At 42.4% G+C, this 12,379-nt stretch overlaps 3 non-coding genes across 3 annotated transcripts; all 3 read right to left on the minus strand.

The window, feature by feature from the left end:
* Positions 1-814: 814 nt before the first annotated feature.
* On the minus strand, positions 815-902 carry trnap-agg (transfer RNA proline (anticodon AGG)). Its single transcript is given in 2 exon segments — positions 815-850; positions 867-902. It is a non-coding gene; the product is annotated as a tRNA-Pro (tRNA).
* Positions 903-3,893: 2,991 nt separating this feature from the next.
* Positions 3,894-3,981, minus strand: trnap-agg (transfer RNA proline (anticodon AGG)). The gene is given in 2 exon segments: positions 3,894-3,929; positions 3,946-3,981. It is a non-coding gene; the product is annotated as a tRNA-Pro (tRNA).
* A 2,991-nt stretch (positions 3,982-6,972) lies between these two features.
* trnap-agg (transfer RNA proline (anticodon AGG)) lies at positions 6,973-7,060 on the minus strand. The gene is given in 2 exon segments: positions 6,973-7,008; positions 7,025-7,060. It is a non-coding gene; the product is annotated as a tRNA-Pro (tRNA).
* Positions 7,061-12,379: the final 5,319 nt, after the last annotated feature.

A 12,379-nucleotide genomic window follows, 5' to 3' on the forward strand; every position in this document is an offset into this window, starting at 1 on the left:
AAGAACCCGGGCTCACGTTCAGTCAGATGATCATTCCGATATTTTAAGAAAAATGTAAAATTTACAGATTTCTTCCACGAAAATAGCGCCTGGAAAAAAATAGGTAGCGAGGAAGGACAAAAGGGAATGTCTGTGATACAGTGGAGCGTAGGAGTGATTGAATAACAAATGGCACAATGCGAAAAGGCAAAGTGGGTGGTAAGCGGGCAATAAAATAACAAAGGATGGACTAGAGCAGGTGTTAGTGGGAACAGCAGAACCATTAGCAGACAATGAGCGCGGCTTATGATCCGAGACGTTGAATCGAATGTTGAGGCCAGAACACAATAACATGCCTGGAATGTAGGGTCTGAACGCCTTTTAATCAGACCAGGCAGCTTGCCCACCCCGGATTGATTTTCTGTACGGTTTAAATTCGGCAGCCAAGGGACTAAATCCAAAGCCAGCTTCTCCCATCTTTTCAGCGCTGGAGAAACAGGACGCACTTTTATTAAGGGCAGAGTCTGTTTCATGTTGAAGTTGAGATTGACGCTGAATGTATCCATATCCCAATGGAGGTGAGCTCATGAGTGCAGAACGGAAGATGGACTGATCAAGAATTGGCCAGAATCAAACACGGGTTTAGGTTGTTCAATGAGACACTGAGCCGAGCACATCTGAGATGCATGAACTTTACTCAGTTCGGTGATTTTCACTTTGCTCCTGGGAATCTCCAGGATTTTTGGACGCTGTGTGAACAACGGCGCGCAATCAAACGTTTTAATTTGAAACATGTCGACCGGCTGAGAAGTGTTTTTTTGACTAAAAGATGTCAGGGCTCGTCCGGGATTTGAACCCGGGACCTCTCGCATTTCAATTATTAAAACCCCTAAGCGAGAATCATACCCCTAGACCAACGAGCCGCCGACAGTAAGGGATCTAGCTCTCAGATTCTGACCTTCGTTTGCTATTCGGCCCATCGTCTCCCTCTCCATCGTCCTGCTCGTGTTTTCCCTTTAATGAATAGATTATTCTTTGAGACATTACTTCACCAACGAGCTGCATTCTTGTCAGTAAAAGGTGAATTTGGCAATGAGGTTAAATGTGATTACGGAAAAAAACCGAGTGGAAACGGTTAAACACAATAACGACGAAGTTGAGGGCAGACTGGATCAGCAGTCCATTGCCTGAACTTCTCAGTCACCTTATCTCCTATTTACTGCAACGTCAGACATCCATCCCCTACTTTTTCCATTCAAACAGAAATAATGTGCACGAAAGTCTACTTCACCGCTTGTTTTGCCCGTGCAACCAGATCGACAGTGATGAAAATGTGCCATGAGCTTTTTAAAGCAAACAGCCTTCCTTTACTTTCGGTGAGTGACTGCACGAGATGGTTGGTTTTGAAGCAGAATCAAAATAAAGAATGTAAAATTTCACGCGGCAAGTTAGCTGACCGCGGCAGGACTCGAACCTGCAATCTTTTGATAACATCACAGTTACAAGCGAAGTCAGACGACTTATCCATTAGGCCACGCGGCTGCTGCTGCTGGCATGAAATTTGTTGTTTTTTTTATACTGAGAGCAAATTTGGGACAAGGGATCTTTCAAGGAGTGGATTTATGAAAATATGGGCATAGTTTGAGTAATGAACCGTTACGCTGCGATATGGATGTGCACGGACACAGGCAACGTCAATGTAGCTTGATACACAACAGTTTAACAATCGGTTATCGCAACTGAAATCACACTCCTTTTAAAATATACAGGATGATCGCGATTATGAGAAAATACGTCTTAAAGGGGCAGTTGATGAACCGGAACTGACAACCATCCCGTTTGAACAGACACCGAATGATCCAGGACAGGAAGCACATCCATCTTACACAGCTGTAGAATGGGCCTTCACGGACAGCACTTCCCTTTCAAAAGATTAAAGTCGGATTTCTATCATTCCTGAAGGCAATTGTGCTGTGCGTGAGTGAGCGCGGATCTCAGGACCACGAGTGGCTGGGACGGTTTTTGAAGCCACAGGTGATTGACAGGCAGGAAGGACGGAGGGAAGTAAAATCAACCCAGACAAAAAGACAATTTAAAACATATATATATTTATCACAATCAGAAAATAAATAAATTTACAGTTTTATTGCAAAAAATTGAATTTAGTTTGATTTCAATAAAGAAATAATTATTTCTTAATCTATATGTTTTTCATTGAACGAAGGCTGTGCGACTGCTTGAAATCCACTGGAAATCAGGGCGTGCAGTCAGTAAATACACAAACAAGTAAGCCCATGGTGTAAGACAAGCCACGAGCGAAGATGTGGGGAACAAAGGCGATCTTTTAAAGTCGCGAGTGCCTTTCTGCTGGATCTGACAGCAGCTGCGTGTGCTGTGAAAGAGCTCAAATGCAAAAGAGCCCAGTGCCGGTAGAACAGAAAAGGCACATTTATTTTGAAAGTTAAAAAGTATGGAATGTATGTTAATATACGCATATATAAATATTAATACATATATTTATATAAACAAAGTCAGTCAGTCAGTCATGTCTTGTCTTGTCTTGATTTGATTTGTATTTGAAAATAAGGAGGAAAGAGCTCATCATGTCACAAAGCCCATCCGCAAGCTCTCGCTCAAATCGCTATGTTTCTAACTTATATAATTTGCCTTCTTTCAGATGTGGAACAGCAAAATCCCACAGCAGATTCTTCTCCTGTCAGGCAGTCCTCGAATGTGTGTTCAATCAAATCAGTGTCGCTTCAAGTTGCATGTAATGCATTTTTTCTCCCATGACATGAAATGCACAGTAAGATCGCGCAGCACGTTTGCACAAACTCCCTCGCTACAGAAACACACCAACAAACTAAAATTACTGCAACCTCCAAAGGCAGTTTTTGAAATTTGCAATTTAAAATCCGGGACAGACAGCACATTCCTTTTAAACAGATACATAATGATCCGATACTGATAGCAACCATTTTGGAGAGACAGAGAATGACCTCGGACAGACAGGACATCACCTTAAAAGCGATACAGAAACACAGTGAACAAAAACAAAGAATTCTGTAAAACTCAGCTGGTCCTGAACATTCTGTGGATGAAGAACCCGGGCTCACGTTCAGTCAGATGATCATTCCGATATTTTAAGAAAAATGTAAAGTTTACAGATTTCTTCCACGAAAATAGCGCCTGGAAAAAAATAGGCAGCGAGGAAGGACAAAAGGGAATGTCTGTGATACAGTGGAGCGTAGGAGTGATTGAATAATAAATGGCACAATGCGAAAAGGCAAAGTGGGTGGTAAGCGGGCAATAAAATAACAAAGGATGGACTAGAGCAGGTGTTAGTGGGAACAGCAGAACCATTAGCAGACAATGAGCGCGGCTTATGATCCGAGACGTTGAATCGAATGTTGAGGCCAGAACACAATAACATGCCTGGAATGTAGGGTCTGAACGCCTTTTAATCAGACCAGGCAGCTTGCCCACCCCGGATTGATTTCCTGTACGGTTTAAATTCGGCAGCCAAGGGACTAAATCCAAAGCCAGCTTCTCCCATCTTTTCAGCGCTGGAGAAACAGGACGCACTCATATTAAGGGCAGAGTCTGTTTCACGTTGAAGTTGAGATTGACGCTGAATGTATCCATATCCCAATGGAGGTGAGCTCATGCGTGCAGAACGGAAGATGGACTGATCAAGAATTGGCCAGAATCAAACACGGGTTTAGGTTGTCCAATGAGACACTGAGCCGAGCACATCTGAGATGCATGAACTTTGCTCAGTTCGGTGAGTTTCACTTTGCTCCTGGGAATCTCCAGGATTTTTGGACGCTGTGTGAACAACGGCGCGCAATCAAACGTTTTAATTTGAAACATGTCGACCGGCTGAGAAGTGTTTTTTTGACTAAAAGTTGTCAGGGCTCGTCCGGGAGTTGAACCCGGGACCTCTCGCATTTCAATTATTAAAACCCCTAAGCGAGAATCATACCCCTAGACCAACGAGCCGCCGACAGTATGGGATCTAGCTCTCAGATTCTGACCTTCGTTTGCTATTCGGCCCATCGTCCCCCTCTCCATAGTCCTGCTAATGTTTTCCCTTTGATGAATAGATTATTCTTTGAGACATTACTTCACCAACGAGCTGCATTCTTGTCAGTAAAAGGTGAATTTGGCAATGAGGTTAAATGTGATTACGGAAAAAAACCGAGTGGAAACGGTTTAACACAATAACGACGAAGTTGAGGGCAGACTGGATCAGCAGTCCATTGCCTGAACTTCTCAGTCACCTCATCTCCTATTTACTGCAACGTCAGACATCCATCCCCTACTTTTTCCATTCAAACAGAAATAATGTGCACGAAAGTCTACTTCACCGCTTGTTTTGCCCGTGCAACCAGATCGACAGTGATGAAAATGTGCCATGAGCTTTTTAAAGCAAACAGCCTTCCTTTACTTTCGGTGAGTGACTGCACGAGATGGTTGGTTTTGAGGCAGAATCAAAATAAAGAATGTAAAATTTCTCGCGGCAAGTTAGCTGACCGCGGCAGGACTCGAACCTGCAATCTTTTGATAACATCACAGTTACAATCGAAGTCAGACGACTTATCCATTAGGCCACGCGGCTGCTGCTGCTGGCATGAAATTTGTTGTTTTTTTTATACTGAGAGCAAATTTGGGACAAGGGATCTTTCAAGGAGTGGATTTATGAAAATATGGGCATATTTTGAGTAATGAACCGTTACGCTGCGATATGGATGTGCACGGACACAGGCAACGTCAATGTAGCTTGATACACAACAGTTTAACAATCGGTTATCGCAACTGAAATCACACTCCTTTTAAAATATACAGGATGATCGCGATTATGAGAAAATACGTCTTAAAGGGGCAGTTGATGAACCGGAACTGACAACCATCCCGTTTGAACAGACACCGAATGATCCAGGACAGGAAGCACATCCATCTTACACAGCTGTAGAATGGGCCTTCACGGACAGCACTTCCCTTTCAAAAGATTAAAGTGGTATTTCTATCATTCCTGAAGGCAATTGTGCTGTGCGTGAGTGAGCGCGGATCTCAGGACCAGGAGTGGCTGGGACGGTTTTTGAAGCCACAGGTGATTGACAGGCAGGAAGGACGGAGGGAAGTAAAATCAACCCAGACAAAAAGACAATTTAAAACATATATATATTTATCACAATAAGAAAATAAATAAATTTACTGTTTTATTGCAAAAAATTGAATTTAGTTTGATTTCAATAAAGATATAATTATTTCTTAATCTATATGTTTTTGATTGAACGAAGGCTGTGCGACTGCTTGAAATCCACTGGAAATCAGGGCGTGCAGTCAGTAAATACACAAACAAGTAAGCCCATGGTGTAAAACAAGCCACGAGCGAAGATGTGGGGAACAAATGCGATCTTTTAAAGTCGCGAGTGCCTTTCTGCTGGATCTGACAGCAGCTGCGTGTGCTGTGAAAGAGCTCAAATGCAATAGAGCCCAGTGCCGGTAGAACAGAAAAGGCACATTTATTTTGAAAGTTAAAAAGTATGGAATGTATGTTAATATACGCATATATAAATATTAATACATATATTTATATAAACAAAGTCAGTCAGTCAGTCATCTCTTGTCTTGTCTTGATTTGATTTGTATTTGAAAATAAGGAGGAAAGAGCTCATCATGTCACAAAGCCCATCCGCAAGCTCTCGCTCAAATCGCTATGTTTCTAACTTATATAATTTGCCTTCTTTCAGATGTGGAACAGCAAAATCCCACAGCAGATTCTTCTCCTGTCAGGCAGTCCTCGAATGTGTGTTCAATCAAATCAGTGTCGCTTCAAGTTGCATGTAATGCATTTTTTCTCCCATGACATGAAATGCACAGTAAGATCGCGCAGCACGTTTGCACAAACTCCCTCGCTACAGAAACACACCAACAAACTAAAATTACTGCAACCTCCAAAGGCAGTTTTTGAAATTTGCAATTTAAAATCCGGGACAGACAGCACATTCCTTTTAAACAGATACATAATGATCCGATACTGATAGCAACCATTTTGGAGAGACAGAGAATGACCTCGGACAGACAGGACATCACCTTAAAAGCGATACAGAAACACAGTGAACAAAAACAAAGAATTCTGTAAAACTCAGCTGGTCCTGAACATTCTGTGGATGAAGAACCCGGGCTCACGTTCAGTCAGATGATCATTCCGATATTTTAAGAAAAATGTAAAGTTTACAGATTTCTTCCACGAAAATAGCGCCTGGAAAAAAATAGGCAGCGAGGAAGGACAAAAGGGAATGTCTGTGATACAGTGGAGCGTAGGAGTGATTGAATAATAAATGGCACAATGCGAAAAGGCAAAGTGGGTGGTAAGCGGGCAATAAAATAACAAAGGATGGACTAGAGCAGGTGTTAGTGGGAACAGCAGAACCATTAGCAGACAATGAGCGCGGCTTATGATCCGAGACGTTGAATCGAATGTTGAGGCCAGAACACAATAACATGCCTGGAATGTAGGGTCTGAACGCCTTTTAATCAGACCAGGCAGCTTGCCCACCCCGGATTGATTTCCTGTACGGTTTAAATTCGGCAGCCAAGGGACTAAATCCAAAGCCAGCTTCTCCCATCTTTTCAGCGCTGGAGAAACAGGACGCACTCATATTAAGGGCAGAGTCTGTTTCACGTTGAAGTTGAGATTGACGCTGAATGTATCCATATCCCAATGGAGGTGAGCTCATGCGTGCAGAACGGAAGATGGACTGATCAAGAATTGGCCAGAATCAAACACGGGTTTAGGTTGTCCAATGAGACACTGAGCCGAGCACATCTGAGATGCATGAACTTTGCTCAGTTCGGTGAGTTTCACTTTGCTCCTGGGAATCTCCAGGATTTTTGGACGCTGTGTGAACAACGGCGCGCAATCAAACGTTTTAATTTGAAACATGTCGACCGGCTGAGAAGTGTTTTTTTGACTAAAAGTTGTCAGGGCTCGTCCGGGATTTGAACCCGGGACCTCTCGCATTTCAATTATTAAAACCCCTAAGCGAGAATCATACCCCTAGACCAACGAGCCGCCGACAGTAAGGGATCTAGCTCTCAGATTCTGACCTTCGTTTGCTATTCGGCCCATCGTCCCCCTCTCCATAGTCCTGCTAATGTTTTCCCTTTGATGAATAGATTATTCTTTGAGACATTACTTCACCAACGAGCTGCATTCTTGTCAGTAAAAGGTGAATTTGGCAATGAGGTTAAATGTGATTACGGAAAAAAACCGAGTGGAAACGGTTTAACACAATAACGACGAAGTTGAGGGCAGACTGGATCAGCAGTCCATTGCCTGAACTTCTCAGTCACCTCATCTCCTATTTACTGCAACGTCAGACATCCATCCCCTACTTTTTCCATTCAAACAGAAATAATGTGCACGAAAGTCTACTTCACCGCTTGTTTTGCCCGTGCAACCAGATCGACAGTGATGAAAATGTGCCATGAGCTTTTTAAAGCAAACAGCCTTCCTTTACTTTCGGTGAGTGACTGCACGAGATGGTTGGTTTTGAGGCAGAATCAAAATAAAGAATGTAAAATTTCTCGCGGCAAGTTAGCTGACCGCGGCAGGACTCGAACCTGCAATCTTTTGATAACATCACAGTTACAATCGAAGTCAGACGACTTATCCATTAGGCCACGCGGCTGCTGCTGCTGGCATGAAATTTGTTGTTTTTTTTATACTGAGAGCAAATTTGGGACAAGGGATCTTTCAAGGAGTGGATTTATGAAAATATGGGCATATTTTGAGTAATGAACCGTTACGCTGCGATATGGATGTGCACGGACACAGGCAACGTCAATGTAGCTTGATACACAACAGTTTAACAATCGGTTATCGCAACTGAAATCACACTCCTTTTAAAATATACAGGATGATCGCGATTATGAGAAAATACGTCTTAAAGGGGCAGTTGATGAACCGGAACTGACAACCATCCCGTTTGAACAGACACCGAATGATCCAGGACAGGAAGCACATCCATCTTACACAGCTGTAGAATGGGCCTTCACGGACAGCACTTCCCTTTCAAAAGATTAAAGTGGTATTTCTATCATTCCTGAAGGCAATTGTGCTGTGCGTGAGTGAGCGCGGATCTCAGGACCAGGAGTGGCTGGGACGGTTTTTGAAGCCACAGGTGATTGACAGGCAGGAAGGACGGAGGGAAGTAAAATCAACCCAGACAAAAAGACAATTTAAAACATATATATATTTATCACAATAAGAAAATAAATAAATTTACTGTTTTATTGCAAAAAATTGAATTTAGTTTGATTTCAATAAAGATATAATTATTTCTTAATCTATATGTTTTTGATTGAACGAAGGCTGTGCGACTGCTTGAAATCCACTGGAAATCAGGGCGTGCAGTCAGTAAATACACAAACAAGTAAGCCCATGGTGTAAAACAAGCCACGAGCGAAGATGTGGGGAACAAATGCGATCTTTTAAAGTCGCGAGTGCCTTTCTGCTGGATCTGACAGCAGCTGCGTGTGCTGTGAAAGAGCTCAAATGCAATAGAGCCCAGTGCCGGTAGAACAGAAAAGGCACATTTATTTTGAAAGTTAAAAAGTATGGAATGTATGTTAATATACGCATATATAAATATTAATACATATATTTATATAAACAAAGTCAGTCAGTCAGTCATCTCTTGTCTTGTCTTGATCTGATTTGTATTTGAAAATAAGGAGGAAAGAGCTCATCATTTCACAAAGCCCATCCGCAAGCTCTCGCTCAAATCGCCATGTTTCTAAGTTATATAATTTGCCTTCTTTCAGATGTGGAACAGCAAAATCCCACAGCAGATTTTTCTCCTGTCAGGCAGTCCTCGAATGTGTGTTCAATCAAATCAGTGTGGCTTCAAGTTGCATGTAATGCATTTTTTCTCCCATGACATGAAATGCACAGTAAGATCGCGCAGCACGTTTGCACACACTCCCTCGCTACAGAAACACACCAACAAACTAAAATTCCTGCAACCTCCAAAGGCAGTTTTTGAAATTTGTAATTTAAAATCCGGGACAGACAGCACATTCCTTTTAAACAGATACATAATGATCCGATACTGATAGCAACCAATTTGGAGAGACAGAGAATGACCTCGGACAGACAGGACATCACCTTAAAAGCGATACAGAAACACAGTGAACAAAAACAAAGAATTCTGTAAAACTCAGCTGGTCGTGAACATTCTGTGGATGAAGAACCCGGGCTCACGTTCAGTCAGATGATCATTCCGATATTTTAAGAAAAATGTAAAGTTTACAGATTTCTTCCACGAAAATAGCGCCTGGAAAAAAATAGGCAGCGAGGAAGGACAAAAGGGAATGTCTGTGATACTGTGGAGCGTAGGAGTGATTGAATAATAAATGGCACAATGCGAAAAGGCAAAGTGGGTGGTAAGCGGGCAATAAAATAACAAAGGATGGACTAGAGCAGGTGTTAGTGGGAACAGCAGAACCATTAGCAGACAATGAGCGCGGCTTATGATCCGAGACGTTGAATCGAATGTTGAGGCCAGAACACAATAACATGCCTGGAATGTAGGGTCTGAACGCCTTTTAATCAGACCAGGCAGCTTGCCCACCCCGGATTGATTTCCTGTACGGTTTAAATTCGGCAGCCAAGGGACTAAATCCAAAGCCAGCTTCTCCCATCTTTTCAGCGCTGGAGAAACAGGACGCACTCATATTAAGGGCAGAGTCTGTTTCACGTTGAAGTTGAGATTGACGCTGAATGTATCCATATCCCAATGGAGGTGAGCTCATGCGTGCAGAACGGAAGATGGACTGATCAAGAATTGGCCAGAATCAAACACGGGTTTAGGTTGTCCAATGAGACACTGAGCCGAGCACATCTGAGATGCATGAACTTTACTCAGTTCGGTGAGTTTCACTTTGCTCCTGGGAATCTCCAGGATTTTTGGACGCTGTGTGAACAACGGCGCGCAATCAAACGTTTTAATTTGAAACATGTCGACCGGCTGAGAAGTGTTTTTTTGACTAAAAGTTGTCAGGGCTCGTCCGGAATTTGAACCCGGGACCTCTCGCATTTCAATTATTAAAACCCCTAAGCGAGAATCATACCCCTAGACCAACGAGCCGCCGACAGTAAGGGATCTAGCTCTCAGATTCTGACCTTCGTTTGCTATTCGGCCCATCGTCCCCCTCTCCATAGTCCTGCTCATGTTTTCCCTTTGATGAATAGATTATTCTTTGAGACATTACTTCACCAACGAGCTGCATTCTTGTCAGTAAAAGGTGAATTTGGCAATGAGGTTAAATGTGATTACGGAAAAAAACCGAGTGGAAACGGTTTAACACAATAACGACGAAGTTGAGGGCAGACTGGATCAGCAGTCCATTGCCTGAACTTCTCAGTCACCTTATCTCCTATTTACTGCAACGTCAGACATCCATCCCCTACTTTTTCCATTCAAACAGAAATAATGTGCACGAAAGTCTACTTCACCGCTTGTTTTGCCCGTGCAACCAGATCGACAGTGATGAAAATGGGCCATGAGCTTTTTAAAGCAAACAGCCTTCCTTTACTTTCGGTGAGTGACTGCACGAGATGGTTGGTTTTGAGGCAGAATCAAAATAAAGAATGTAAAATTTCACGCGGCAAGTTAGCTGACCGCGGCAGGACTCGAACCTGCAATCTTTTGATAACATCACAGTTACAATCGAAGTCAGACGACTTATCCATTAGGCCACGCGGCTGCTGCTGCTGGCATGAAATTTGTTGTTTTTTTTATACTGAGAGCAAATTTGGGACAAGGGATCTTTCAAGGAGTGGATTTATGAAAATATGGGCATATTTTGAGTAATGAACCGTTACGCTGCGATATGGATGTGCACGGACACAGGCAACGTCAATGTAGCTTGATACACAACAGTTTAACAATCGGTTATCGCAACTGAAATCACACTCCTTTTAAAATATACAGGATGATCGCGATTATGAGAAAATACGTCTTAAAGGGGCAGTTGATGAACCGGAACTGACAACCATCCCGTTTGAACAGACACCGAATGATCCAGGACAGGAAGCACATCCATCTTACACAGCTGTAGAATGGGCCTTCACGGACAGCACTTCCCTTTCAAAAGATTAAAGTCGGATTTCTATCATTCGTGAAGGCAATTGTGCTGTGCGTGAGTGAGCGCGGATCTCAGGACCACGAGTGGCTGGGACGGTTTTTGAAGCCACAGGTGATTGACAGGCAGGAAGGACGGAGGGAAGTAAAATCAACCCAGACAAAAAGACAATTTAAAACATATATATATTTATCACAATAAGAAAATAAATAAATTTACAGTTTTATTGCAAAAAATTGAATTTAGTTTGATTTCAATAAAGAAATAATTATTTCTTAATCTATATGTTTTTGATTGAACGAAGGCTGTGCGACTGCTTGAAATCCACTGGAAATCAGGGCGTGCAGTCAGTAAATACACAAACAAGTAAGCCCATGGTGTAAGACAAGCCACGAGCGAAGATGTGGGGAACAAAGGCGATCTTTTAAAGTCGCGAGTGCCTTTCTGCTGGATCTGACAGCAGCTGCGTGTGCTGTGAAAGAGCTCAAATGCAATAGAGCCCAGTGCCGGTAGAACAGAAAAGGCACATTTATTTTGAAAGTTAAAAAGTATGGAATGTATGTTAATATACGCATATATAAATATTAATACATATATTTATATAAACAAAGTCAGTCAGTCAGTCATGTCTTGTCTTGTCTTGATTTGATTTGTATTTGAAAATAAGGAGGAAAGAGCTCATCATGTCACAAAGCCCATCCGCAAGCTCTCGCTCAAATCGCTATGTTTCTAACTTATATAATTTGCCTTCTTTCAGATGTGGAACAGCAAAATCCCACAGCAGATTCTTCTCCTGTCAGGCAGTCCTCGAATGTGTGTTCAATCAAATCAGTGTGGCTTCAAGTTGCATGTAATGCATTTTTTCTCCCATGACATGAAATGCACAGTAAGATCGCGCAGCACGTTTGCACACACTCCCTCGCTACAGAAACACACCAACAAACTAAAATTCCTGCAACCTCCAAAGGCAGTTTTTGAAATTTGTAATTTAAAATCCGGGACAGACAGCACATTCCTTTTAAACAGATACATAATGATCCGATACTGATAGCAACCATTTTGGAGAGACAGAGAATGACCTCGGACAGACAGGACATCACCTTAAAAGCGATACAGAAACACAGTGAACAAAAACAAAGAATTCTGTAAAACTCAGCTGGTCGTGAACATTCTGTGGATGAAGAACCCGGGCTCACGTTCAGTCAGATGATCATTCCGATATTTTAAGAAAAATGTAAAGTTT

Source organism: Pristiophorus japonicus, unplaced genomic scaffold (assembly GCF_044704955.1).
Source record: "Pristiophorus japonicus isolate sPriJap1 unplaced genomic scaffold, sPriJap1.hap1 HAP1_SCAFFOLD_33, whole genome shotgun sequence".
NCBI classification, from domain to species: domain Eukaryota; kingdom Metazoa; phylum Chordata; class Chondrichthyes; family Pristiophoridae; genus Pristiophorus; species Pristiophorus japonicus.